Source organism: Podarcis vaucheri (assembly GCF_965113315.1).
Source record: "Podarcis vaucheri genome assembly, chromosome: 3".
Classification (NCBI taxonomy): Eukaryota; Metazoa; Chordata; class Lepidosauria; order Squamata; family Lacertidae; genus Podarcis; species Podarcis vaucheri.
Genome location: NC_138761.1, coordinates 97,624,740 through 97,652,567, shown reverse-complemented (window position 1 = coordinate 97,652,567; position 27,828 = coordinate 97,624,740). Strand labels below are relative to the sequence as shown.

The following is a 27,828-nucleotide window of genomic DNA, read 5'->3' as shown; positions in this document are numbered from 1 at the left end:
GGGAAGACACCCGAAGACACCAAAACCTGCATTCCTGTACCCGTGAAAATCTACGAAAGCATATATATATATATATATATATATATATATATATATATATATGGAAGGACAGATCGTAAAGTTGCGGCTCCAATACTTTGGCCACCTCATGAGAAGAGAAGACTCCCTGGAAAAGACCCTGATGTTGGGAAAGATGGAGGGCACAAGGAGAAGGGGACGACAGAGGACGAGACGGTTGGACAGTGTTCTCGAAGCTACAAACATGAGCCTGGCCTGACCAAACTGCGGGAGGCAGTGGAAGACAGGAGTGCCTGGCATGTTCTGGTCCTTGGGGTCACGAAGAGTCGGGCACGACTAAACAACAACAACATGTGTGTGTGTGTGGCATTGTTTGTTTCCATATATATGTGTGTGGCAAAAGTTCATGCTTTGGTTCTACAGCCTCATTGCTTTTCCTCTTCAAATTCTACCATATTTTTAGCACACTAGATATGGGATTTTGGCAAGGAAAATGCCAGATGTTCAATATGCTGCTGGTTGTAGCTGTCGCCTTGGATATGTATGGACTGATAGGCATGGAAAGCACATTTAAATGTGTTGGGAAGAAGAGGGAGAATGTGTGAAGGTTTTCCCAGGGATATGCTTTCTTTGTGGCTCGTGTCACACACAGAAATTAGACCTCTGCAATCTGCTTGACTGCTTGGGAGTTAAGAGGGGAAACAAAATGGATTTAGAAATGTTACAGAAGAGCTGAACAAACTTTCCATGAGATTACCCCCAGAGCAACTTCTGTGTAGATAATAAAATGTGCTCTCAGAAGAGTATCTGAATAGTCAAGATGAAATGTGTTGAAATCAAGGGATAATTTTGGTTCAGAAAGTCCCTGAGCTATGAAATGCCACTGAGCTGTGAGTAAACATAACCAATGTCCGAATTTTTCCAAGAAGAGACTGTAGGACATGAGCACAGATAACACTCTATTATTTATGTTCTATTGGCCCATGGAAATGGTTTTGAAATTGGCAGATTGACTTGTCCTTGAAATCTGATAATTTAAGGAGTGCTACCTCTGAATGGGATATTTCATTTTTCTGCTTTAGCTGTCATGATTATAGTCATTGATAGACCTATTCTTCTGAATTGGTTCCATCACTCCTCCTCCTCCATGATCCTAGAAGCCCATAGCAGATGGGTAGGTGCTGTGGCTGAAATGTTACTGTAGCATAGTGGCTGAAAGATTGAGCTATGAATCAGGAAGTTGCTGGTTTGAATCTCACCTCTGCCATAAAGGCACTAGGTCAGGCATGGGGGACTTTTGGATCTCCAGATGTTATTGAACTACAACTCCCATCAGCCCTAGCAAGCCTAGCCAATGGCCAGGGGGGATGGGAGTTGTAGTTTAGCAACATTTGGAGGTCCAATGTTCCCCCATATCTGCCTTAGGCAATATGTTCTCTCTCAGGAAGAGGTTGCTTCTGGGTGACCTGTTTACTGAGGACTAGTGACGAGTGCCCAGTGCTGCTCAGGATTTTGTTAGAAACCAAAATGTATTGTGCTGTTTAAATGGCTAGTGTAATTTGTGACTTTCGACTCACCACTCCATTGACTTGGTGAAGTCACACCAAACTCACCTTTCAGTTCACCATCTTGATTCAAAATGGCGTCTGGCTTCCAAATGGTGATGAAGTCTGCTGCTGCAGCTCAGGAACCTTGCTGCCAAGTTTGGTGATGATATCTCCAGAGGTGGCCAAACCTGTGCTCCAAAACAGGTGAAGTCAGACCAAAGTCATTTATCAGAGCACCATCTTGATTCAAAATGGTGCCTGGCATCCAAATGTCAACAGCAACCCCCCATCCCCATCTTGGAAATCCTCATGCTGTGTTTGACGACTATCTCAAGAGGTGGCCAAGCCTGTGCCAAAATATGGGAATATCTAAGCTGTGTCCAAACCCATAGAGAACAAGCAGACAAATGCACAAGCCACTTTCCAAAATATATGGCAGATTTGTCCTGAGTTGTTTACACAAAGCTTGCCGGCAAGGTTAGGCAATGCTAACTATTGAGCTTTATAGTGGTACCTTGGGTTACATACGCTTCAGGTTACATACGCTTCAGGTTACAGACTCCGCTAACCCAGAAAGAGTACCTCGGGTTAAGAACTTTGCTTCAGGATGAGAAATTGTGCTCCGGCAGCGCGGCAGCAGCAGGAGGCCCCATTAGCTAAAGTGGTGCTTCAGGTTACGATCAGTTTCAGGTTAAGTATGGACCTCCGGAACGAATTAAGTACTTAACCCGAGGTACCATTGTATTCTGATTTCTTTGTGGGGAAGTTATGCCATGTTGCATCAAACAGTTGCTAAACCACTTAAGTTAGAAGCTGTCACTTTAAGGAAGCAATATAGCCCAGTGTGAAATGCTAGATGTGACCACTGCTTTCAATGGGGAATAATGAGCAACAGACCATAAAAGTCACCCCAAAATATCCTGCGGTGCAATCTTTAGGATGTTAGAAATAGCTGCAGTGGCAGGGGGGCAGATGGGAAAATTTCATGAACCACACATTTTGCACCAATGAATTTTTCACAGGAGAAAAACACACCAGGCAAAGTTCTACAGAGAACTGTAGCTAGCTGTGCAAAGCACATTTTGGCAATAAAATAATTATTTGGTTGGGAAACAATCAAGGACTTCTTAACATGAATCGCCAGAGATTTCATGTCCCCAACGGTCAAGATACTGAACAACAAGAGAAACTATGGCTGCATAGCCACCAGATAATTAAAGCATATGTTGTTGTTGTTGTTTAGTCATTTAGTCGTGTCCAACTCTTTGTGCCCTCCATCTTTCCCAACATCAGGGTCTTTTCCAGGGAGTCTTCTCTTCTCATGAGGTGGCCAAAGTATTGGAGTCTCAGCTTCAGGAACTGTCCTTCCAGTGAGCACTCAGGGCTGATTTCCTTAAGAATGGAGAGGTTTGATCTTCTTGCAGTCCATGGGACTCTCAAGAGTCTCCTCCAGCACCATAATTCAAAAGAATCAATTCTTCAGCGATCAGCCTTCTTTATGGTCCAGCTTTCACTTCCATACATCACAACTGGGAAAACCATGACTTTAACTATACGGACCTTTGTTGGCAAGGTGATGTCTCTGCTTTTTAAGATGCTGCCTAGGTTTGCCATCGCCTTTCTCCCAAGGAGCAGGCGTGTTTTAATTTCGTGGCTGCTGTCACCATCTGCAGTGATCATGGAGCCCAAGAAAGTAAAATCTCTCACTGCCTCCATTTCTTCCCCTTCTATTTGCCAGGAGGTGAAGCACATAGCTCCCTGCAAAGAATCCCAGGAACTTTTGTTTACTCGCCACAGAGCCAATAATTCACAGCACCTTTAGTAAACTATAGTTCCCAGGGTTTTGTGGGGAGAGGGCAGGAAAAATGCATTAAATGTATGGTGTGCATGCAGCCTAATTAAAGGATGAGCATTCAACTTCAGGTCCATGGATGCAAGGAAGATCTAGTTGGTGACAGGCAGAAGGCAGAAGCACACTTGACCAGTCCTTCTCTCTGTGAGGCAATTGTGAATCATTGACAGCTCAGTTCCCCGTCCTTCTCAAGCCACAATTTTGCTCTCATTAGATCACATCCATTATTCATCCCTAATGAAGTGTTTGCTCAAAACTGCCGTCCTCTTAGCCTCCCCCATGAGCTCCAATTCTCAGTACTGCACTCTTGGGCTTTTATCTTTAAATGCACTGAACCTTATTACAAACCACTCTGCTGTGATTTGTTTTGCGTTATTTATTTATTCCCCCCCCCCCAAAAAAAATATCTCTCGGCTATCTCCATTGTCCATTTTGTTAAATAGAGGGTAACACATTTGACAGCCATAAAGACCGGCTTTCAATAAAGGAAGAAGGGAAAGAAGCAGATTATTTCGATAATTTATTTTCATGAGAACCAGATGGGAGCACTTTTAATCAGATTGATTTGACAGTTATGGCGAGGATGGAATAATGCACAGCCTCATAAATATCATGGCTTAATAATTTGACCAGAGCTGACTGCTACAGACCTAGCTAGATGCTGAAAACAACTGTGGAAGAGGTTGCGATCTTCTGCAGGAGCAGCCCGGGAAGGAAGGCTGTGGAAACGCTTGGAGAAGTCCACCGAGATTTATGGGACACTTCTTTGTTTAGATGTAGCCGAGTTTGTTTGCTGGCCTCAAATGGTTAGTAAGCCTGAGTAGCCATTTCCCAATACTTCCCAAGCCTCATACCATTTTCTGATGCACCATATTAAAAGATCTCTCAGACGGAGAGACAATAATATATCAACCCAAAGTATAAGGATGGAATACTGTTTCTCTCCCCTCCACACCCACCCCAGATGTATTCTGCCTTTCTGAAAGCTCTGAAATGAAAAACAAACAATCAAACCTTCATTTCCCCGACTTGGATATATTCTGCTTTTCTGAAAACTGGCATCAAATGTTCAGGACAGATTTTGCAAGTATCATCTATTTTAATAGATTTTTTTAAAAAATAATGCATTTTAATTCTATTAGAGTTTAATTACTTTTTACAATAGACATTTATATATTTTTAGCTTCCAGCATTTTATCTGTGTTGTTCTAATTTGTATAAGCCACCTTGAGTCCCTGTCTATGAAAAAGTAGGATCATCATCATCATCATCTCTGAATTCTTCAGGTGCCAGGCCTTAATGTAGCCAAAACTGCTCTGCCCATGTACAAGAAGTAGATAGCTGCAGACATGGGAGAACCATGGGATTTGCAGAAGTACAAAACAATATTTAGAAAAGAAATCCTGGGAGGGGGATACCCCAAACTTCCCAAAGAGATCTGTGTGTGCCCACTAGCTATGGAATGCTGACTTAGATTACATTCACATTGAAGTTTATTCTGCACCCCCCCCGCCCATGTTTTTCCATTAATTCCCAATTTATAGTTCAGCTTTCACATGATGTAAAAGCCACTTGTGGAAACCCAGTGGAATGTAGGGGAAATCTGGTGCTCACTACAGTGTTAATTGCTTCCCGAAAAAATAATAATCAGTTTGCAACTCTGTTAACCCAGAAAATTGCAGGAGCAAAGTGACAAAATGGGATGTCCTGCCTTTTGGGGGACAGTTGACAGGCATGTTGCATGTGCTATGCTGCGTATACTGTAGCAGTCCACCATTTTCCAAATATGGGAAAGGTGAAATCATAGCCCATGACCTGGAGATCTTGCCATGCATGGCAGAGAGCTCAGATGAGGTTCAGGCAGGGGCGTAGGAAGGGGTGGGGGTGGGGGTTGTGGTCCGACCCGAGTGTCATCCTTGGGGGGGTGACAAAATGGCACACTACAGGGGGCAGCACTTACCGCGGGGCCTGGCCAGCAGTGCGCCCAAGCCACGGGTCTCTCCTAGGAGTGACGTGGTGGCTCGGGCCACCACAATGCCCAAAATGGCAGCATGGGGCTAGCGCCCACCAGGCGAACTCCGTGGGCAGCTTGCCACAGTGCCCCCTTGGGCGGATCACCGTGGCGCCCCCCCACCCTGGGTGGAGTGTGGATCGCCACAGCGCCCCCGTGCACAAATCGCTAGCTACTCCCCTGGGTTCAGGCTACTTCCTCAGGGAGAGAACAGCTAGTATCTTATTCAGGGCCTTGTAGACAGAGGACACAGCCCAGCCACCATCTTCTAGCTGAGAGGATTAGTCCCTTTCTGTACTCTTCCCAGTCTTCAGAAACCAAATGCAATATAATATAAGGCAAGGTCTCTTTAGTCTGACAGACAGTTTCTTCAGGGAGATAGAGCCCAGCAAGCATGATCAGCATATATGGGGCTAAGTTTCTTATAGGTGCTTGGGAGCTGTCTAGATGCATTTATGGTCTCACTTTGCTTTACTGCTTTCCCTGAGAGCCCAAGTTCCTGAAGGCTGGGCACAAAGCTCATTCAGCAACAAGCTGGAGCTCACAACTAGTTGTGCATGTTACAAAATAGCATCTCAGTGCCTTGCACTGGAATGTGTGAAGTAACTAAATTTCTTCCATTTGTTAACATTATATGAATTGTTATGAAATCTCCAGCACTTGTCTTGACCTGAGATGGCCCGTTTCATGCTTGCAAGCCATCACTTCATGCTACGGCTGCAGAGTGTTGAGTCTGTGGATATGAACTCTTATACCATTTCAAGCGGAGATGGGAACTTGTGACCTTCCAGACATTGCTTGACTACAACTCCCATCATCCCTGACCATTGCCCATGTTTGCTGAGGCTGACGGGACCTACAGTCCAACAAAATCTGGAGAGCAACAAGTTCCCAATCACTCCATGGATGTTTGGACGAGGAGCATGGGGGGGGGGAATACATGAAAGACTGCTCAGGTACCAATATACCCTTGATGAAATGGAAATGCTGAGTTTGGGGGGAGGTGCTTTGCTTTGTAGACATAGCTTCGTAGAGTGGAACGGAAGAGGTTAAAGCAATGCTGCTCCTCTTGAAAGATGTGCCAATTAAAAATGCAAAGCCAAAGAAATACAGCTGGATAAATAAAAGCTGCCCAGATGGTAAAACAACAAACTTCTGGCAGATCGTGTGGCAGACAATATTCTTGCATATTTTATTTCCCAGAACTGGGTACCACAAGACCAGATCACACCAGCGAATGCTCAGGTGGAAACACACAATGAAGGGTGACTGGGTTATCTCTCTCCCTCTGTGTTATCAGGTTATCATGGTTCCAGAAACACTTTCCAACTAAGTACCAGGGTGTTTAGATTCACATACCCATGAACCATCTTTTAATATTCCATACTTTCCCTCTGTAGTAAGATGGTTCCTAGCTGAGCTCTGTTATCTTCAGGGAGGCTTTGATTCATGTGTACATGCTACTTCCAGAATGATGATCTCTTTGAATTCTGTCTCCTTGGGTGGGGCTTGCTCCAAAACCTGTTAAACACCATGTTGACATCATCACTGTCTCTTGTAATTCCAAAGTTTAACTATGTGCTGTGTGGATAAGTATTTTCTTAGGTCTGTCCTGAGTCTCCCAACGTTTAGTTTCATTGGATGTCCACAAGTTCAAGTGTCAAGAGAAGGGACAAAACCTGTCCACTTCCTGTACATCATGCATCATTTTAAACATAGGGTAGGAGAATGTGTGAAGCATGCATATGCAATGATCTGGAGCACAGTCTAGAAATCAAAAGTGGGAGAGTGGCCAATTGCCAATGCATTGGCTTCGCTTCTAGAACCAAGAGCAGATAAATCCAAATAGAAATTTGAATGGCGAGACTTTCACAAGCATCCCTACTTATTTGGCCTGGGGAAGGGGGTCAATGGAAACTTCAGATCTGATTTTTGAGCAGCAATGGTGAAATAGAGAGCTTAAGACCAACTGGCTTTTCGTGAATCCCAATATATAAATCTTTTTTTTTGTGTGTGTGAAGAGTAAAGCATAACTTGATGGCCATATTTTGCTTCAAATTGAATTTGATGGGTGTCCCTGGATAGCTCTGCCTCCCGCTGTAACATCTGACACAGCCAGAATTTTGGGCTGCAAAGGTTTGCTTAGCCACATTCTTTGTTCCATAAGCACCTCACTCCCTTGTGCTCTCTGCTTGGGGTGCATGGTAAGCAGAACGATATATAGACTGATCTGCAATGGCTATTGGAGGAACTTGGCATCAGTACAAGTTTGGGAATATTTTGATGATCTACTGATTTCTCCCTCCCTTGCTGCCTTTCAGTTCTTTGGTTCTCTGCAAGTAAGAAATTTGCCTTTTATGACAGCAGACAAAAGAAAACTTTTGACAGCAAAATGGTATTTGCATTATGTTGAGTTTAGTAGGACTTATTCCACCTGGTTTTGATTGCCTAAGTCAGGGGTAGACAACCTGTTGGCTCCAGACATTGCTGGGCTCCAAGTTCCATCAGCTTTAGCAAGCATGGTCAATGGTCAGAAATGATGGGTCTTATAGTACAACAGTTTCTGGGGGGCACCACTTGCATTCCCCCAGCTTAAGTTGATGTGGAGAAAATGGATAGAAAAAAGGTATCCCTCTCTCATAGTATTCCAATGAGGTTAATGGGCAGCAGGATTCATGAGACACAACAAAGCTCACACCATGAGCAGTTAACTTATGGAATGTGTTGCTGCAGTATATGTGGATGCCCAACAACTTGGATGGTTTTAAAAGGGAACTCTGCAGTTTCATGGAGTAAAAGACTGCAGTCTTAACCGGGCCTGTTCAGAAGTAAGTCCCATTGAATTCAACTGGGCTTACAGGTAAATGAAGTTAGGTCTGCAGCCTAAAGGCTACCAGTGGCTATTCACTATGCTAGTTTTGTTCAGTGGCAATGCACCTCTCAATATCAGTTGTTACCAGACCAAGAAAGGTAAATGTTTTTATGACACATATGTGATTTTTTTAAAAAAAAATCTATCATTTACATTTTCATTGTTTTATTAAACATTGCTTTCATTCATTCATTTGCTCTATTATTTCTGGCAAACTGCCCTTGGAAATTGATTGGGGAGCTGGGTTAGTATTAAAAACACACCTAACAATAATTATAGTACCACAGTGGATGTTATTCAGAATTTTAAATTTATTCTGATGCTACAAAGTTTTATTCAGTTTTGCACAGCTTATAGTTTATTTCATTTTTAATCATTTTAATATTCATTGAGAGCAATAACATTTCCTTTTTTAAAGGGGCAAGGTGTGATATGTCAAGGAAATCCAGCATTCTAGGTTTGTTTAGGTTGCGGTTTATTGTGTCCAAGTCAATTTCTATTTTTGACTTGTTTTGTATTGTCAAGCTTTGCTTTGCAATGGTCTAATGACCATAAAACAAAGGCATGAATCTGAATTCTTTTACCTGTTTTTATATGGGTAGCCTTTTCTCATTTTTATTTAATTAAGCATTTTATATATGCTTTCAATTGCATTGCAAAAGCACTTTGAGATGCTTCATAGGAAGCAATTCATAAATGAAGTTCTATTATTATTATTATTATTATTATTATTATTATTATTATTATTATTCCATCTACAGTAAAAGCAGACTAATTCTATTTTGCCTGCTGCATCTAACATGGCTTCATTCCATAGGTGTCTCCTTTGTGTGACCCAGCTCATCTTCACACTTCCTGAGCGAAATTCCACACAACGTGAGTGACTTTCTGCCCTTCTTTTCCTTGCTTTGTTGTAATCGATGTGTTGCTGCAGCAGATGTTTTATTTCCAGGATATTTTTTCCAATCCAAATGAACACTACTAAGTGATCCTAGGAAGCTTTGATGGCGGAGATCTGATTGAAGAGGAGCCTTCTGGCACCCTGGAAAAAGACTTCTGATATGCCGGCTGCTGCGTTGTAATAGGGACACCACTGCTCAGCCTCCTGTTTGGGATGAACTCCATTCTCAGCCTCCCATATGGCTGTGGGAGTTGCATGGACCGGTGCCTACCTTTGGAGGAGCAGAAGGCATAAATGGCTCTGAGAGGAAAAGCCCGAGATGTTGCCTTCCCTTGCTGTTACTTATCCCTCTGTCTTTTCTTCCCACCTTCCTCCACCATTGTCTTTGATTGCCAGTCCCTGGATGCCATCCCAATCCAGGCAGAGTTTCTCCCCCCAAAGCCCAGAACTTAAAACCTAAACTACCAAGATGTACAGCACCCTCATTCCCCAAAGTGCCGTCTTGCAGACTGCGTCAACATCTGTGTCACTAGCTGTGTGGTTAATAGGCTTGAGTGAAATTGTCTCTTGTTTTCTGGGGAGCACCGAACCATTTCCTCGCAAATGGAACGGCTGTGCTCCGCTGGTTCGCTCTGTGGTCGAAAGAGGGGATAGGTTCCGGTACTTGCTGAGCAGACAGGCAGATGCTGTGCTGTGCTGTGCTGTGCTGAATTTAATGACCCTGGTAGCTCAAGGTTCACAAAAGTTACCCCAGTATGGACTTTTCTTCTGAAACAGACACAAAATGTAAGTTTTAGCTGCAGTTACACAATTGAACCGACAGCTGATCCTTGAAGGGCAGCACTGAGATGGTTGGTTGCATTTACAGTGGCACCTCATGTTAAGAACTTAATTCATTCTGGAGGTCTGTTCTTAACCTGAAACTGTTCTTAACCTGAGGCACCACTTTAGCTAATGGGGCCTCCTGCTGCTGCCGCACCACCAGAGCACGATTTCTGTTCTCATCCTGAAGCAAAGTTCTTAACCCAAGGTATTACTTCTGGGTTAGCAGAGTCTGTAACCTGAAGCGTCTGTAACCTGAAGTGTATGTAACCCGAGGTACAACTGTATAGCTGCCATTTTTTGCAATGATAGAGCTCAAGGAAGAGAGTTCCTAGACTAACACACCCTGGGTTATTCAGACCATCAATTTTCTTAGGTTGGTGAAGCAGGGGAACATGTCTTCCAAAGACTGGATTAATCCGGGGGGGTGGGGGGGTGGAGAAGAATTCCTAAGAAGTGTGTGTGTGTGTGTGTGTGTGTGTGTGTGTGTGTGGTCTTAACTTTAAGATGGGCCAATGGCCCATCTAGTCCAACAACCTTCTCTCAAGAGTTGCCTATAGAAAGCCAGCAAGCAGCATAGGCTCACAATAGCGCCCTCCCCTCCTGAGATTTTCAGCAACTGGAAGAACAAGGTGGCCAAGCAACAAGTCTCTCCCCCCGCCCCCATCTCGCCCACCTAAAAGCAGTGACTTGATGCCCTCAACAGCCTGGCAGCATTCCTGGGACATTTGGGAAGGGCACTACCATTGGCGGTAGTGCCCCTGGGAATGACATCACATCCTGTAACATCATTCCCACGGGACATTCTGTCCTCACAAAGGCCACTGTGCTGCTGAGCGTAGGCAAACTATATTCAGTGCTAAGGGTTTTGTTGTTGCTGCTGTGGAGAAACACACACACACACACACACACACAGCCTAATCCTTAAAAGTAAGGCCTTTGCTCGAATTGCTTTTAAATTTGCCTCCTTCATGGTGGATGAACGTTCCACCACACTAAGTTCCCATCTGACTAGGGAAAGGCAACTTCTTCTGAACCAAGAGCCAGAGTACACCAGCTCTCCAAGCGGCCGCTGGGCATCTCCACATCCAAGAAGCACAGTCCAATGATGGAGTGGTAGAACATCCTACCAGCTTACTTTCCCCCGTTCTGGAGCTTGAGCTGCAGGGGGTAGAAATGTACAGCAGACAGAGGAACCTTATGGGAGAGGGAGAAAGGGAGATGGAGGCTGAGGAGCTGCCTTTTCCTATGCTGACAGGGCAGAATGAGTGTGGGAGGGCTTCCTTTCTCATTCAGCCTTTTACATCCATTTGTTCTTGTGGAGGGGCTCCACAATATTTCCAGGCATTCCCCATCACATTTCCTTTTTGTCCCCTATGACATCAGAGGGAGACCAAATTCTCTCTCTCTCTCTCTCTCTGGGACATCCTCCCGGGGACTATAGGATCCTTCTCTAAATTATACCACTTTGCATTTAAGATACTACTCCTCCTTCAAATCATCTACGATATCTAACCAGGCTCTTTTTCTGCGCTATCATTACCTTCCCACCCGCCTCCCAAAAGCTTTTCCCTGTAAGAACCTTCCAAATTACGTCCCCTTAGCTCGCTCATCTGTTCAGTCAATAAGCAAATTTTTTTTATTGCTTTTATGAATTAAAAGCACTTTACATCCAATCATTTCCCAAACATCTGCAGTTGAATCAGTCTAGGGAGCTTTTTTGAAAAATCAATCAGTGGGGAACAGCTTTCAGTTCAGGCGCCTTTTTTTACTTTAATAAAGTATTTACACATGTTTGCTCCGAATGAAATGAGAAAAGAACCCACTAGACTGGGTATTGCATGTGGCACGCACTGCTACGAAACACCTCTTGCAGATGGCAATAAAAGGATTAATCTGGGTGTTGCCTGTGAGGGGCGGGATAATAGCTACCCCAATGCATATGAATAAAACCGAATGACCATAATGGGCTTTACTTCCTAGTTCTGCAAGTGAACAAGAGTGGCATCAATTTAACTGGGTTCCAGCTGTATTGGTAGATCTTATTCTACTTACATCCTATCCATTCAAAGCCCCTAAGTTAACCTATGAAGAAAGATGGATCCTGCCCTTCATCCCTGTTTCTTTCAGCTGAAGGTACACAGATCAGAGGCGTAATGTTGGGAGGTGGGGGCCATGGCCCCAGGCACACATTTTTGAGGGGGTTCAATCAAGCACCCCCACAACAGGCACAGAGCCCTGGCAGCTGGCAACAGGCAGGTTGGCCTAGTGGTCAGGTGGATGGAGGCAGCAGGTGAGGAGCCTGTTGGAAGAGGGCTCCATTCACCTTCCACATGGGCTCCACCCTCGCCTCCTTGACATGTGCCCCCACCCCAGCTGTCCTGTCCACCAGGGGGTGTGGTGCTCTCAGTTTGCATTTCTTAGTGCAGAAAGTCTTGATCTGATGTGTAGAGATCTTTCCTTTTCTAATTAATTCAAGAGGGTTCTGGAAGCTTCTCTGTGTGAAAGGAAAAAGCAGGTGGTTCATGATGTTTGGGTTATTCCTTCAGAGAAGCTGAGTACAGCTGGTTTAAACTAGTTCTCTTATCTCTTCTGTCAAGGACATGCTGACTATAAAAAGAGGCCCGAAGGAGTCCGGGTTTCACTTTCTCTTTCTATCTCTCTTTCTTCTGGTGTGGTGTTCTGTACATAGTATGCTTAGCATTAAGGTTTAGACTTATTATAAGTTTTGGTAAGTTAAGTCTGCTGCAACTGCATTTCTTCTGGACAGTGCCAATCCTGAATGTATTGGATTTGTGATCATTATGCTCATTTACCTTCAGTAGCATGAAAGCTCTGCTGGATGCAATACAATTGCCTCTGCTCTATTTTTTCGAATCCTGCAATGTGTTTAATTTTTGACTCTGCTAACTATACATTGGACTTCTGCTCTGGATCAATATTGAGTAGAATTTCATGACAGATATGTGTCCAGCTGCTGGCAACCCACGCTGTGCCACTGACGTAGACTGTATTATCAGCTCAGTTGGCAGAGCACGAAACTCTCAAGCTCACAGTCATGGGTTTGAGCCCCACACTGGGCAAAAGATTCCTGCCTTACAGGGGGTTGGACTAGATGACCCTCATGGTCCCTTCCAACTCCACAATTCTATGATTCTATGAACACACATTCTGCACATGTAGGCTCTCACCATATATGCACTAAGGAGCCTCTGGGCTCATGGGCTTAATTGGGACATTGTCCATTCCTGGCAAGCCAAATGCAATGCCAATCACTGCCTGCCAGTCACTCCCCCCTCCCCAACACGATGCTCTGCATTGCTCCGCCTTTTGCAATTACTTCCTCCCTCTTGCTGCTGCAGGTGAGAGTGTGGGCAGTGGCTACATGAGACCCTTTCCCCCAAATCACGCCCACCTGTCCCATACCTGATGTCATCTGCAATGTCAGGTCGGGGGCAAGTAGAGACAGCAATGGATCAGCTGCTTATGCAGTCAGTACCTGCAGAAAGCAGGACTGAATCCTTTACACACCTGTGGATGCACCCGGAGTTCAATCACGTTGCCCTAAGTCCGCCTCTGGCCTGAGGAACCAAGTGAGGTGGAGAGCAAGTGTGCAAGACACTTTTGGAAGAATCCCCAGATGCTACCAAGGCTGGCTTAGACATTTTGCTGCCAGAGGTGAAATGACAAAATGCAACCCAGTCCTCAGCCAAGGCGCTTAGTGCCAAAGGGTGGCCAAGTTATTTTGGCACCCGTTTGCTGAAAATGCTGCTTCTCTCCCTTGACAGGAAAAATATACTACTACTACAGTCACATAACTAAAACATTTGACACCCCAAACAGGTGCCTGAGGTGGTTGTTTCATTATTTGCAACAGTTAAGTCCAGCCCCTGAATGCTGCTATTTATGTGGAAGGGCAACTTGTCTCGTCCTTTTGTACGAGGTAGCAGGCTTTGTCACCCCATAGACCTGATTCTGCCCCATTTCCTTCCTCTTTCTGTCCTGTTTCATGCATTTTGCACTCACCTCTTTGTGTAAATATGAACTTTATGCATAAGACACATGCTTTTCACCAGTAGAAACTCACCATTTGTATGCTTCTTTGATGCTGAAGACACGCTTTTGGGTGCCCTGAAAATGTACTGCAAAACTCAGAGAAGGCTATGACTGGGATTCAGAGTTGTGCTCTGATCTACAAAAAATGGTTTGGAAGCTTAAGCTTGGGTTGGTCCACTGGAGTCCACTTTTCGCAGAGGACTAAGTAAGTTCATACCCATCCCTTGTCCTCATCTCTGTTAAATAATGACTGGAACATTGGCACAATTTGCTCCTTGTGTTGAAGTGATGGATGTAGAGGGCACCTCAAGGCGATATTTTCCCCCCAGCTACATTATTTTGCCTTTGATAATACTGCCTTACTGTATGCAGTCTTTTCAATTTTCTTTGTTATTCTTTTTTTGGTCTTTAATCTGTTAGAGTAACCTCTCTCTTTAATTAACACAGCTAAACAAACATCACCAACCAATTTCAATTCACAAAGCACATTAGCTTTTTATTTTTTAAAAATAAGCAATGTATGACAGGTTCCTTACTATTCATGGCTGTCGCTTCCCTTTTCCCCGTGCAAGGTTATTTGAATGTTTCTTCAGAGCTATTGAACTTGGTTTTTGATGTCATAATTAATCCACATTTGTAATTACTTCTGATGTTTTTCCCTCCTCGGGTTACGTTTTCATGTCAGGGAAAGAAAAATCCCTGTCGACATGTGAATGAGAAGATGTGTTGCAGTTTCTCTATGGGTAAACTTCTTTTGATTTGGGGATTTGATTACTGCCTTTTGGTATAACGTTTTCCTTTTTGTACCGAGGGACAAAGAGAAAGGACTTTTTTCATATATCACTATAGTGGCACAACTTCTCTATGTCAAGTAGTGGACAAGGAAGGAAATTCTTTCATTAAGGGAGCGTGGCACTAAATTTTAGGAATTAGCAGTTGGAAGCAAAACCAATGTGTTTCATTTGGGTAAAGCAAGGAAGATATCAAGTAAATAGATGTGAACAAGAATGAGAGCATGTTAAGAGATTTTGGAGTGCTAAATGCTGGGCGTTAACAATACAATCCTATCCATGTATTCAAGTCCCAATGGGGCTTACTCCCTAGTAAATGTGTTTTCAGGATTACAGCGTAAGTGGAAATCCTTTTGGTTTATTGTAACTTAAAAAGGACAAGTAACATTTACATTTATCAATGGTATGGCTGTACGTGAGGAACACTCATAGATGTAGTCTGATGCCTTTTTATGACTAATGGAAACTAAAGTGTGTTAATATTTTGCATCTTACCAGCATGTTTTAATGGTGTTTAATATGCTTCAGGATTCTGATAGTAGTGATAATATGTGTTAATGTTCGATGTCTCAATAAATTATTTTCTCAGTCAAATTTGTATTTGTAACTGTGATTAATTAAGTACATCTATAAAAGAAAAGAAACTGGAGATGACCAACTAATAAAATGGTTGTATGCATATGTATGTATTTGCCCCACCCCCTGCTCCTTCTGGTTCATTGGTCCTTCTGCCCAGCGACTCAGGGAGGGAATTTATTCTATGATTCTATGATCAAGTTGAGATTCCTGTGTTGGAGGGCCACTCCAACTCTACAGTTCTAGGAATCATGAGTGATCCTCCTACCCTTTGGTTTTCCCCTCCCTTGGATACTCTAGCACAGAGATGGGGATCCTATGGCTCTTCAAACACTGTCAGACTTCAACTTCCATCATCCTTGACCATTGACCATGTTGACTGGGACTGATGGGGGTTGGAGTCCACAAATTCTCCATTCTTGGTCTAGCAGAAAGGCTGGCATCCAGGGACACCCCTATACTACACAAAGTCTCCACAAGATGGCAGATGGTGCCTGTTGACATCATAGAATTGTCTAGTGTTCATTCCAACCTTTTCTGCCACAATGCAGGTGGCCAGGTTAGGAAGTAACATAAGAACTGCTTCCTGGATCAGGCCAATGGTCCATCTACTCTGGCCAGTTTGAAAAGTGACCAATCAGATGCTTATGCGAAGCCAGCAAGCAGGACCTGAGGGCAACAACACTCTTCCCGCTTGTGATTCCCAACAATCTGCAACCAGAGGTGTGCTGAATCTGACAGTAGAGGTAGAACATAGCCCCCATGACTGTGATTTGCGATGATTCCAAAGGTGACATTATTCACAGTCAGCATGCCTTTATAGATCAACAGCCTGCAATTATTCATTAGGAAATCACTAGTGACTCAGCAGTACGTTCCGCTTGGTTGACTGGAATGTGTTGCTCATAGGAATTAGGGATGAGAAGAATTTCTGTTCAGTTTTGCATTTTAATAGGAGCCTGCCTAGTTCATACTTCCTGAAACAAGAGGCGAACCAAAACACTGCTATCCTTTGAAATCACACTTCTATGATTTTCTGTGACGCAATTCAAATGTGTAGAAAAAAAGGTGTGCATTAGGGGAAATATGTGTGCGCATCAGTGAAAATAATATACAAAACTTACATTATGTCACAAAAAATGTCTTGAAAAAATGGGTATGTCTGGGGAAATGTCATGTAAAAATGAGTATACCATGAGAAACATAGACTAAAATGGTGTTGAATTTTTGTGAGAACTCTTTTTTTAAAAAATGACCAAGTGATGTGGAAATGTGCCAAACTTAACTTCAAACTGGAAAAATGAGAAACTGAAGTTGGTGGATCCATTCATCCCTACAGAGTCATGAAGCTTTAAGCAAGCATTTATTTTCAAAGGTATAGATTTTTGCATTTTTATTTTGAAGCAGAGAAACAAGGCACATTGTAAGTAAGTTAGATTTGTTTGGTCATAAGCCAAGACAAAAACTAAAAATACCAGTAAAAGTTCAGTGCTTAGAATTAAAACACCGTAAAACACTTTGGGACTGCTGGCTAAATGTGGACAGAGTGCAGTTGCTGGAATGTAATAGAGCCTTTGTCATTTGCATATCAATAATTTTTTTAATTTTTTTTGTATTGCACTTTAATTCCCACCACATGGCACTTTTTGGATTGGGATACTGACTTTGGCTCCTGTGGAAAAGATGACACTCTCGTGATTTATGTGTGAGTTTTTCTGTAAATGAAAAATGAAGGAAGTGTTAGTTTTCTCCCTCAATAAAACAGTGTAGAGTCCCAAGAAACCAGTGTTAATCAAACATGTATTGAAATATTGCTTTTCTGTTTCATCATTATCATCATCTTCATCAGTGCACATCCTTCCGAATAAAAACATAACGGGGAACAGACACCAACAGGAAAGTCTGGAAAGCATGAAAACCGACAAAGGTCCTTGTTCATCCTATAAAACCATAGAGCAATCAGAGTTCTGTGTGACGTTCATGGGACAAAGACCAGGTTTGCTGAAGTACTTCAGCAAGTAAATCCTATTTGGAGAAATGAGTCCCTCCAAAATGTAGGGGCGTGTCCTTACCCCCGCTGTGTCCTTCTCATTTTGCTTTTAAGCAAATGGAAGCAATGTACAGTGGTACCTTGGGTTACAGACGCTTCAGGGTACAGACGCTTCAGGTTACAGACTCAGAAATAGTACCTCAGGTTAAGAACTTTGCTTCAGGATGAGAACAGAAATCGTGTGGCGGCAGCGGGAGGCTCCATTAGCTAAAGTGGTACCTCAGGTTAAGAACAGTTTCAGGTTAAGAAGAGACCTCCAGAACGAATTAAGTTCTTAACCCAAGGTACCACTGTAGCAAACAGTAAAATTAAACATCAGCAAATAATAATTAAACAGTTCATATTTAGCAACCACAATAGAGAATATATTCAATAAAAATAACAGCAAATCACAATGCATAAAATACCACAAAATGTACAAAACCATGTAAAAGGATTTCAGGTTAAGAACGGATCTCCAGAACGAATTAAGTTCTTAACCCGAGGTACCACTGTTTTCTGCATTGTGAAAGTGCTCCATTATCAGGCAGGAGTCCCTTTTCTCCAGCTATGACAGAATGGAAGCATTTCTAGCATTTGGGAAACATTGCGGAAGGGACACCACTCCCTTCATTCAGGATAATCAACTTCCCAGAAGTGACATGCAAGGAGGAGGCGAGAGCTGCCCTGTGCGTTCCACGGAATCCCATGCAAATGTATGCAAATTTCTTCATATTAGAATCATTGTTTAGTTGTCATCCTCACATGGGGCACATGAAAGCCATATGACCTGATTTTGCACCTGCTGTTTAATTAAATTTACAAGGCAGACACACTCTCTACTCCTGGTGATATACAAATTCATTTTTTACTACCACCGCTTCTCATTTACAAGGTAGTTGACTGCTGTGTTTTCGCCATCGAGAGCTGCCCAACTGCTCTTTGTTAAAGAGAAGATTAAAAATGGAAAACTGGCCACAGTTTGGGCATAAGAAGTCGATGATATATTAAAAGTAATTTCCCTCTTCGCCTTAATGGGTGGTGGTGGGGAACGGGAAGGAGAGAAAGCTGTGAATATGGCAGCTAGGATTTTCCCCCTCCATGCCAGAAGAAGCCAAAACATGCCCCTTTATTGTGCTGTCCGTAGTTTTGCAAAGAACAAAAGAACATATCACCAATATCAGGTAGCTTTCCTGCAGAAATTAGGCTTAGGAAGAGTAGTTCTCCCCACCACACACACAGGGAGAAATCAGAAATAATAATAATAATAATAATAATAATAATAATAATAATAATAATAATAGGTAAAGGGACCCCTGACCATTAGGTCCAGTCGCGAACAACTCTGGGGTTGCGGCGCTCATCTTGCTTTACTGGCCGAGGGAGCCAACGTACAGCTTCCGGGTCATGTGGCCAGCATGACTAAGCCGCTTCTGGCGAACTAGAGCAGCACACGGAAATGCCGTTTACCTTCCCGCCGGAGCGGTACCTATTTATCTACTTGCACTTTGATGTGCTTTTGAACTGCTAGGTTGGCAGAAGCTGGGATCGAGCAACGGGAGCTCACCCCATCGTGGGGATTCGAACCGCTGACCTTCTGATCGGCAAGTCCTAGGCTCTGTGTTTTAGACCACAGTGCCACCCCAATAATAATAATAATAATAATAATAATAATAATAATAATAATAATAATAATATAAAAACACTTATTCAAGCCTAACTGGATGCAGGGAGGAAGGGGTATGAGTGTGCCTGCATGCACATGGATGTTACAGGTGATGTGTAAATGGCTGCAGCATGTGCATGGCACTACAGCATTTTATCCAGTTTGCAAATGTGCCTGTGTCCCCCCACTCAATTTGGCAACCCCTGCTATAGATAGTAAATGCATGACAATCATTCTACAAGACAAGAAAACCCCACAAGAAAATCCTACAAGACAAGAAAACCCCACAGTGGAAGAGAGTGGGGCAGTTGTGTCCCATCCCCCCATGAACCATAACCGTCAGATTCCCAGCTTTCATTTTTAAAAGTTTCTAACATTTGTAGAACCTGGGATACGAAGTAAAAGTCCTCATTTTTTTGTGAGATATTTATTAGCTTGCTCCACTCTTTTAGTATTTTATTCCCCTCACTCCCGGATAAATCTTTCCTTGCTCTCCCAAAGAATTCCTGTGGACACCCATGCCACCATTGTCTCTGCCCAGTAGCAATAATAATAATAATAATAATAATAATAATAATAATAATAATAATAATAATTTATTTATATACCGCCCATCTGGGGTATAAATGAAGACAATAATAACCAGTGCTTTTTTCTGGGGGGAACGCAGGGGTATGCACACTCCTAAACATTTTGTAAATCTTTGTACTTTTGTCCATTTACTGTATTTATTTCTCCCGATTTGAACTATAAAAGGGTGATTTTATTGAGTCAAAATCAGAGTACCCCTAAACATTTTTATAGGAAAAAAGCACTGATAATAGCCAACTAAACAACTAACCATTTGTTGCATTCTCGTGACACCCAAACCGACTGAGGCGCCTGCCTCACTCTGCCTAACAGTAGGACTGGCCGGGACTTCCGGGGTTGGCGCGATCCGGGAATGGCGGATTCCCTCCGAGCTCCGGAGGGAATCTGCTCAGCAGGGGACGGGTCTTTGCCGTGCCGGCGACACGGGGACCCTTAAAAACCACAGGCACGGGGCCTGCGGACTGAAGACTCGGCAGGTGCCTTAAGCGCCCCCCTGATCCGCGAAGAGCCTTTTTAAAGGCTACGGAAGGGATATGGGGGGTGGCGTGGCACTGAGAGTCCATCGCTACCCCAGCTGAGCGAAGCCGCGAGCCATGACCGAAGAGCGCTGACTTCCTTCCTTGAAATTCGGCTGAAAAGAGCAACCCGTGAGTAAATGGAAATTGGACTTTAAAATTTTTTAGTCTGAATTAGAGACGATCGGGGGGTGTGCTAAAAGGAAGTCCGCACCCCCACCTTGCAGACGAGTTAAAGCAACGACGTAAGAACTAAGCTGGAGAGCCTGCCCTGTAAAGGGTGAGTTTAAAAAAAAAAAAGACATTGACTTCCAAGATTGGCAAAAAGAGCAATTTTGTGCAGGAGAGTGGAGTTTTGGAAGTTCCTTTTTTTGTTGTAAACAACCCTCCCCCCGGGCCCGGGAGCGTTCTATTTTGGAGCCTGTAAGCATAGAATTTGACAGCTGTCAAAGCTGTCAAAGATACAGTTTACAGGAAAAAACTGTTACTTAAGATCCCTCTGGATTAAAAGGTGTTACAATTGAATTTAAACTGTTGGAAACAAAGTAATAAAAATAAGAAAGAGGATTGTTGGAGAGAGTAACCTTAAAGAATCAGATTCCCTCTAGGGGGAATTCTGTGGAATTACAATGGCTGTGGATGGAAAGGTACTGGCTGAAATCGAAAGGATGTTCTCACTGGTGGGAACCTTACAAGAGCATATCTCAGAAATGAGTAAACATATAATGACCTTCACTACAGAAACAAGTAACTCTGCTGACTGTAAGGAGGATTGGAATGAGAAAGAATCCACAGCTGAATTTCAAGTGACAATTAAAGAGAAGGAGACAAAACAAGGGAAAGAGAAAGTAAAGTTGGAAGATACTAACCAGAATTTGACATCTGTGGAATACAAGCAAGGAGACTATTGGATTAAACCTACAACAAATCTACGAAAGATGCAACAGACGAAAGTGGAGGCCCTCGAAGCTTATGGAATCCAAGAATTTAAAATAAAGAAACACAATTGGGGCCTCCACATGGACTCTGACTTTGACTTTGACTATGACTTTGACTTTGACTATGATCTGAAAGATCCATGCCTTGTGGAAATTCCTCAGCAGTTGTATGTAAGAGACTATGGATGGATTGAGATAGAGCTCTTTCGGGATTTGATGACAGACATAAAGGATTACCAACAAGACCGGCGGAGAGGGACTGTGAGAGATGGGAGAGCCTCGGACGTGAGGAACCCAGGCTAAGAACTGATATTCTGGACATACATTGGGAAGGGACGCATATTGGGGACGGGAGGGAGGGAAAGATGTAATTTTAACAACACTCAGGATAATGGAAATTAATTAATATGACCGAAATGAATGACAAAATGAGAAATCGATGGAAGAGAACTGAGATCCAACTTAGAACAATCGTTTTTCTTTATAAAAGGGCTATTGAGATGGTTAAGATTATGAGAAAACAATAATTTGCTGATATAAATTTGGGAATAGGGATGCAAGGGAGGGGGTGGGGGGAAGTCAGAGACTAGGGTTATGAAAATAAGTTTTTTCGCTTTTGAAACTTTATACCTTTTTTGTTTTTGTGTTTTTCTGTTTGTTTGTTTTTTCTGTTTGTGTGTCTATAAAAAATGTGAAAACCCAATAAAAATTTTATATAAAAAAAACAAAACAGTAGGACTGGCCTTTCCCCTTTTTCCTTATCAGAACGTAGTGCACCAAAATAAGCCAGGAGTTTTATGCAAATATAGCTGCAATTTATTGAAAAGAACACCCATCCACGTTCCAGTTTAAAGCTTGTGACTCCATATTCCATCTCGAATATCGACACCTTCAGAACAGCTTCCCGTATTCCTAGGCATTTTGACAGACAATTTACAGGAGTGCTCTTCATTCTCCAGAGAGAAATGTAACTCTAATAGTATATAATGGAGGGAGAAAAGTACTGTGTGGTTAAAAACAGGAAACCTAAAGAGAAATTTCATGCAATCGTCTAGAGGTGGCAGCACATGTTCATGTAAAGTCAGAAAATGTGAGCAAAAAGTTCCAAAGCGATGGTGATGTCGTGGCTCCTTTTTTTTCCAGAGGGTTGTAAGTGCCCCTGCAAAGTCATAACAGAGATGAATTTGCTGACAAAATGGACAGACCATAGATTTTGTTCAAGAACTTTTACGTTCATGTCAAGACTTGCTCGGGTTGCCGACTCACGTCCCAAGGCCTGCATGTTTGCTTGCCTCAGCCAGGGCGTTGTGGTCACATTAATTATTGTCAGCAACCCCCGCCTCCCTCAGGTGACCCCATCAAGAGAGGAAGGTCACTTTGCCAACAGAGTAACTGGAAAGTGGTCTTGTTCGATATAATTCTCATTTTGCTTTATGTTTCTTCTACCCTGTTTTTCAATAATATGAGCCTCCTCATGACAGCTAGCAATTGGAATTACCGTAAATCTGTAACAATAAAGAAAAAAATAACACAAGGATGGAAACAGCAGGATAAAGGGGCAGCATAAAAATAGGGCTGGCCCGAGACATTTTGCCACCTGAGGCAAAGGACGTGATGTCACCCACATTTGAGATACAGAAGTTGGCAGTTGTATTTTATTTTGACGCTGCTGGTGATGGGACAACATCATTTTGAGGGCAACAGGGTAGCTTAGGGGCCACAGGCAGGCTCTCTTAAAACACCTTGCCGCTCTGCTCTCTCTCTCTTGCACCATTCGATATCTGAGGTGGTAGCCTCACTCCGTCTAATGGTAGAGCCAGACCTGTATAATAAAGCAATACTGGCGGAGACTAAAAGGGACTTTGCCTGCATGCCAAAAGAATGTCCGAGCAAACACCAGTTGGGCCTGCCTCGGAAGAACATTCCAGAGTCGGATCACCACAGTCTAGAAGGTAACTTGGATGGTTCCGGGTAGAGGTCTGAATGATCTGCAATTATCAGCAGAAGTTTCTGATTCCTGGTTTCCAAATGAGTAGATACAGCAAAATCATGAAAAGCATTTTGCTTTGGCACCTTAGAGGCTGAAAAATCACAGGAACTTGCACCTGGCAAAGTGGACTTTACTTATCGCAAAGGTGATGCCATAAGAAAATGTGTTAGTTATTCAAGCGGCAAACTACTTGAAATGTGTTAGTTGTTCAAATGGCAAGCATTTCCCTTGAAATGTTCATAGCCCTGTAAGTAGCCCTAAACCAGGAATAGGAAAACTACAGCCCTCCAGATGTTTGGGACTACAATTTCCATCATTCCTAACTAACAGGACCAGTGGTCAGGGATGATGGGAATTGTAGTCCCAAACATTTGGAGGGCCAGAGCTTGCCTATGCCTGCCCTAAACATTTTACTTCTTGAGTTTGCATGCCCACAGACTCTGCTTAATTAAAACTATGGGTTTTTGAATGTTTGCCTCTGCTGTCACCTTCAGCTTCTGCCTCTCCTCCAGTTTGAAATATGGGGCAGATAGCATTGACCTTCTCTTTGAGAAAATGCCTGTAAAGTGCTTTGAACACCCCAAAGCAGGGCTTCAGCCGAAGTGGTGTGGTGGCGCTCTATAGAAGTTTAACTTCAACATGAAACAGCAACATTTTCTTCTTATTCTGCTTCTATGCTGAAAGACAAAACCAGTATGCCAGTTGTTTTGTTATTCGACCTGGATTCATGTGTTTCCACACCCACCCTAAGCAATATGGGTTGAATAATTAGCTTATTCATCTGTGTGGTTCACCGCAATTAACTGGTAACGCTGTGTTGTTCAGGCTGTGGCATAACACAAGCTCTCACGGCGAACCATTAGGGCAACAGGTTCAGGTTGAGGACACATTCAACCTGGGTGGCCTAGAAAAGTGAAACCACATTAGTAATTAAATGATGGGGTGTGCCAGTCTTCAGGACTTTCCCCAAGTTTGCCCACCACCACTTAATCTTACTCACTGTAATTCCCCGACTTGCAGTCGACTTCCTAGGCCTGCATCGTGACCTAGAAAATTGTGGACATTGAACCACTAATAACTTGGGCCAGAGAGGAAGGGAGGGGCTGAGGATCTCCAACTCTGCACCCTTTTTCCTCGCTTGGCTATTTCACATCCCTGAAGGCTCATCACTTCCTGTTGTATTTCTGTGTCCGTTAGCAATCAGTTAGCTTCTCCTATGCATGCTCTGAAAGCCCAGAGACTGCTTGCTCTTTGGGTGAACAGCACAGTATATGTCATCAGCAATTCGAAACAAACTTCAAGAGCTGCAGGGTGTGAAGCGGCAAGCTGTGCACTAAAATTACATGGTGCTTTAATGTTTGTGCACACGCAACCTGACCCAGGCTTGACAGGCAGCATCTGCTAAAAGCCCCCTGCTTTCATTTGCATCTGGTCACCCTAGCCTATAGAGATTCGACCGTAAGAAAATATGAGCATCCCTCTTGGGTCAGACCAAAGACCTTCTAGTCCAGAGCACTGTTCCCACAGTGTCCAACCAGGTGCTCCTGGAAAGTCCATAGGCAGAATGCAAGCACAATAGCACTCTCCCTGTTGTTCCCTGTCCATTGAGATTCAAAGGGGGGGGGCTTATGATTGCTGGAGGTAGTTGTATATGATGTGTAGGTGGGTTCCCACGAGGCAAGACACAGCGATAACAGCAAGAACCTTTATTGAACTAACAGAACTGGACAACAGGGGCAAAACAACTGCTTATATACATTTCTGAAGGCCTGGGCCACTCCCACTCCCAACATGATTGGCTGTCTAAACTTCCAAGCTGCGAATCATGACTCAGAATTTAAGGGCCAATGGCAAAGGATGAAATCCTGAAATGTTCTGTGATTTGATATCATGTATCGAATCAGCAGTCACAAAATTAAAAGACACCTGCTCCTTGGGAGAAAGGCGATGACAAACCTAGACAGCATCCTAAAAAGCAGAGACATCACCTTGCCAACAAAGGTCCGTATAGTTAAAGCCATGGTTTTCCCAGTAGTGATGTATGGAAGTGAGAGCTGGACCATAAAGAAGGCTGATCGCCGAAGAATTGATGCTTTTGAATTATGGTGCTGGAGGAGACTCTTGAGAGTCCCATGGACTGCAAGAAGATCAAACCTATCCATTCTTAAGGAAATCAGCTCTGAGTGCTCACTGGAAGGACAGATCGTGAAGCTGAGGCTCCAATACTTTGGCCACCTCATGAGAAGAGAAGACTCCCTGGAAAAGACCCTGGTGTTGGGAAAGATGGAGGGCACAAGGAGAAGGGGATGGCAGAGGACGAGATGGTTGGACAGTGTTTTCAAAGCTACAAACATGAGTCTGACCAAACTGCAGGAGGCAGTGGAAGACAGGAGTGCCTAGCATGCTCTGGTCCATGGGGTCACGAAGAGTCGGACACGACTAAACGACTAAACATCAACAATCGAATTAGAACACAGAAGTTCAGAATCCTTAGTCCAGACTCAAGCTCAGGCAACCACAGACCACTGAATACGTAACAGTATACCCACCATGGCTGCTTGATACCTTAGCTTTTTGTCAGGATAGTTCTTTTATTTTTCAGAAGAGGGGACGTTGCAGGATGTTTCCTAACCTGGGGCTAGGCCCAAAGGTTGCCTTCCTACAAAGGTAGGAGTCTTCCTGTGATGGAAGAATTCCTTCCCCTGACGGAATGTCAGAGGAAGAAGGATGGATATGTTGACGTAGACCTGAGAGTAAATACCACTGAACTCAGTAGGACTTACTTATGAGGAGATATGCCTCTGTAGGAATGTGATTCAGGTTATTAAAAACGCCCAGGTTCTCTCAGACAGTATCTGGCAAGATCAGTCATCATAATCAATGCACTGAGGTGGTCAGGACTCTTTCAAACATACAGCCTGAGGTGTGTGTTTATTGCCACAAGCAAATACATGAAACAGTGAAACCTCCATTCAGGACCAGCCAAGTGCCTGGGTGACTGGGCTGCCTGCCTATGCCGCTGCAGAACCAGTATATAAAATTGGTAGCTTTACCACACTGAAGCCCAAAATTAATAAGACGTATTAGAAATTAGCAAGCTTATTGGACATAGGTTCAGAGGAAAGGTTCCTGTGAACTTTAGAGACACCCAGCTCCCTAATGTTCCACCATGAATTATAAGATTGGTCCAGAGCACCCACTTGACCCATGCTCCGAGGTCAAGCCAAAAGAGTCTGTAGTGAGGTGCTCTTGATGGCTGCTCTGCTGCCTCCAATTCTTGGAGGGGCTCAAGTATAAGATAGCCTGAATCCAGTTCTTGATGTGGCATTTTATAGTTTCGCTGGGAATTTTGTTACATCATGCATTGGGAACCTGAGGATCCCTAAATGTTGTACAACTCTCATTGGACTCAGGGCTGCTCAGAGGTGGGTACAAATGTACTGGGCCCATGGCCAGCAGGGTGCACAGATTCAGAGCTTCAATTTTTAAAGAAACAAGTTTCTAGTCCTCCTGGAAAAGAAGTCATAAACCAAAATGTGCTGGCCCTGCTGGCTGGAGTTGATGGTAGCCATAATCTAACACCATCTGGAAGGTCACGGGTTTTCCACCTCCTTCTCAGGTATTTAATGTCTCAAGGCTTTACAGATAAGAATCTAAAATATACAGATACCCACGGTCAGAGAAAGGAAGAGCTTCTTTCTCCTGTGGATATGTCCTGTGACCTCTAGTCCATCAATTATTTCTGCTGGCTGTCAGGGAACTGACATCAGAGCGAGAGGCGAAGGGGAGGCTCACAGATTCTGCTGGCGAAGGACCCAGAAGCAGGGGGAGAAACAGCTCAGTAGAGGGGGAAGCCAATCAGCGCAACACCAGGGATAAAGGGAGGCAGACGGGGGAAGTGGAGAGAGGGCTCCAGGACTCTTCACTGGACATCAGTGAGGAGAGCCCAGGTCCTCCGCTACCCACGCCTTCCCTGCGCAGAAGACTCCCACGCAGTGAGAGGAGGAGGAGACTTGGCGTCAAACAACTTTTATGTTGGAAGAGGTTTAAGAAACGCCCACTGACGGATTCTGCCAGCGACTGAGGCACCCGCGATGAGCGAGGGCTGTGCAGTCAGAAAGGTTTAACAAGGCAAATTAGCCTAGAGAGGCACCAGTTTATGCACGAGTAACTCATAGCCATTACACTGGCTATTTTTATTCTTCTCTTGGATCTTTAATGCTTCGGCATCAGAGAAACCGTTCCCCATTTTGTGGAAACTACCACAACAAAGTCAGAATAATTTATGCAAAGCAATATTGGCAAAATTTTCAAAAAGTGCATAATTTATTCCAAGTCTAGGATTAGATTTTTCTTCATATATGTGCAGAGTGCAATCAGTCCTGATTATATGTACATTGGCATTCCATTCCTTAATTAGGGATTTGGTTTATATTGCAGTGCTAATTATGGTAAGGAGTAAAATGGACGCCAGCATTTTTCCCCCCATTGGCAAATTCTGTGGGCCTATGTTTGAACTACTCATTGTGTATACATTTTATCGTTCTTTGTAGTGAAGAAGACCATATGTAGGGAGGTAAACAGATAGGACAATGAAACAATTAAAGCCAACCACAGGAATGGCCAAGCATGAAACACAAACGCAGCCGAAAT

The 27,828-nt window shown here is 43.5% G+C and overlaps 1 long non-coding RNA gene across 2 annotated transcripts in view; it reads right to left on the bottom strand.

Moving 5' to 3' along the window:
- The window catches only part of LOC309528285, a 182,143-nt gene that overhangs the window by 14,010 nt on the left and 140,305 nt on the right, over positions 1–27,828 (bottom strand). Inside the window, exon 3 of one of the 2 annotated variants that reach the window (XR_014217596.1) lies at positions 1,632–1,753. This is a non-coding gene — a long non-coding RNA (uncharacterized lncRNA). Of the gene's footprint in view, positions 1–1,631; positions 1,754–22,477; positions 22,691–27,828 lie in introns of those variants that run through there. The other variant, XR_014217597.1, reaches the window with a different exon arrangement.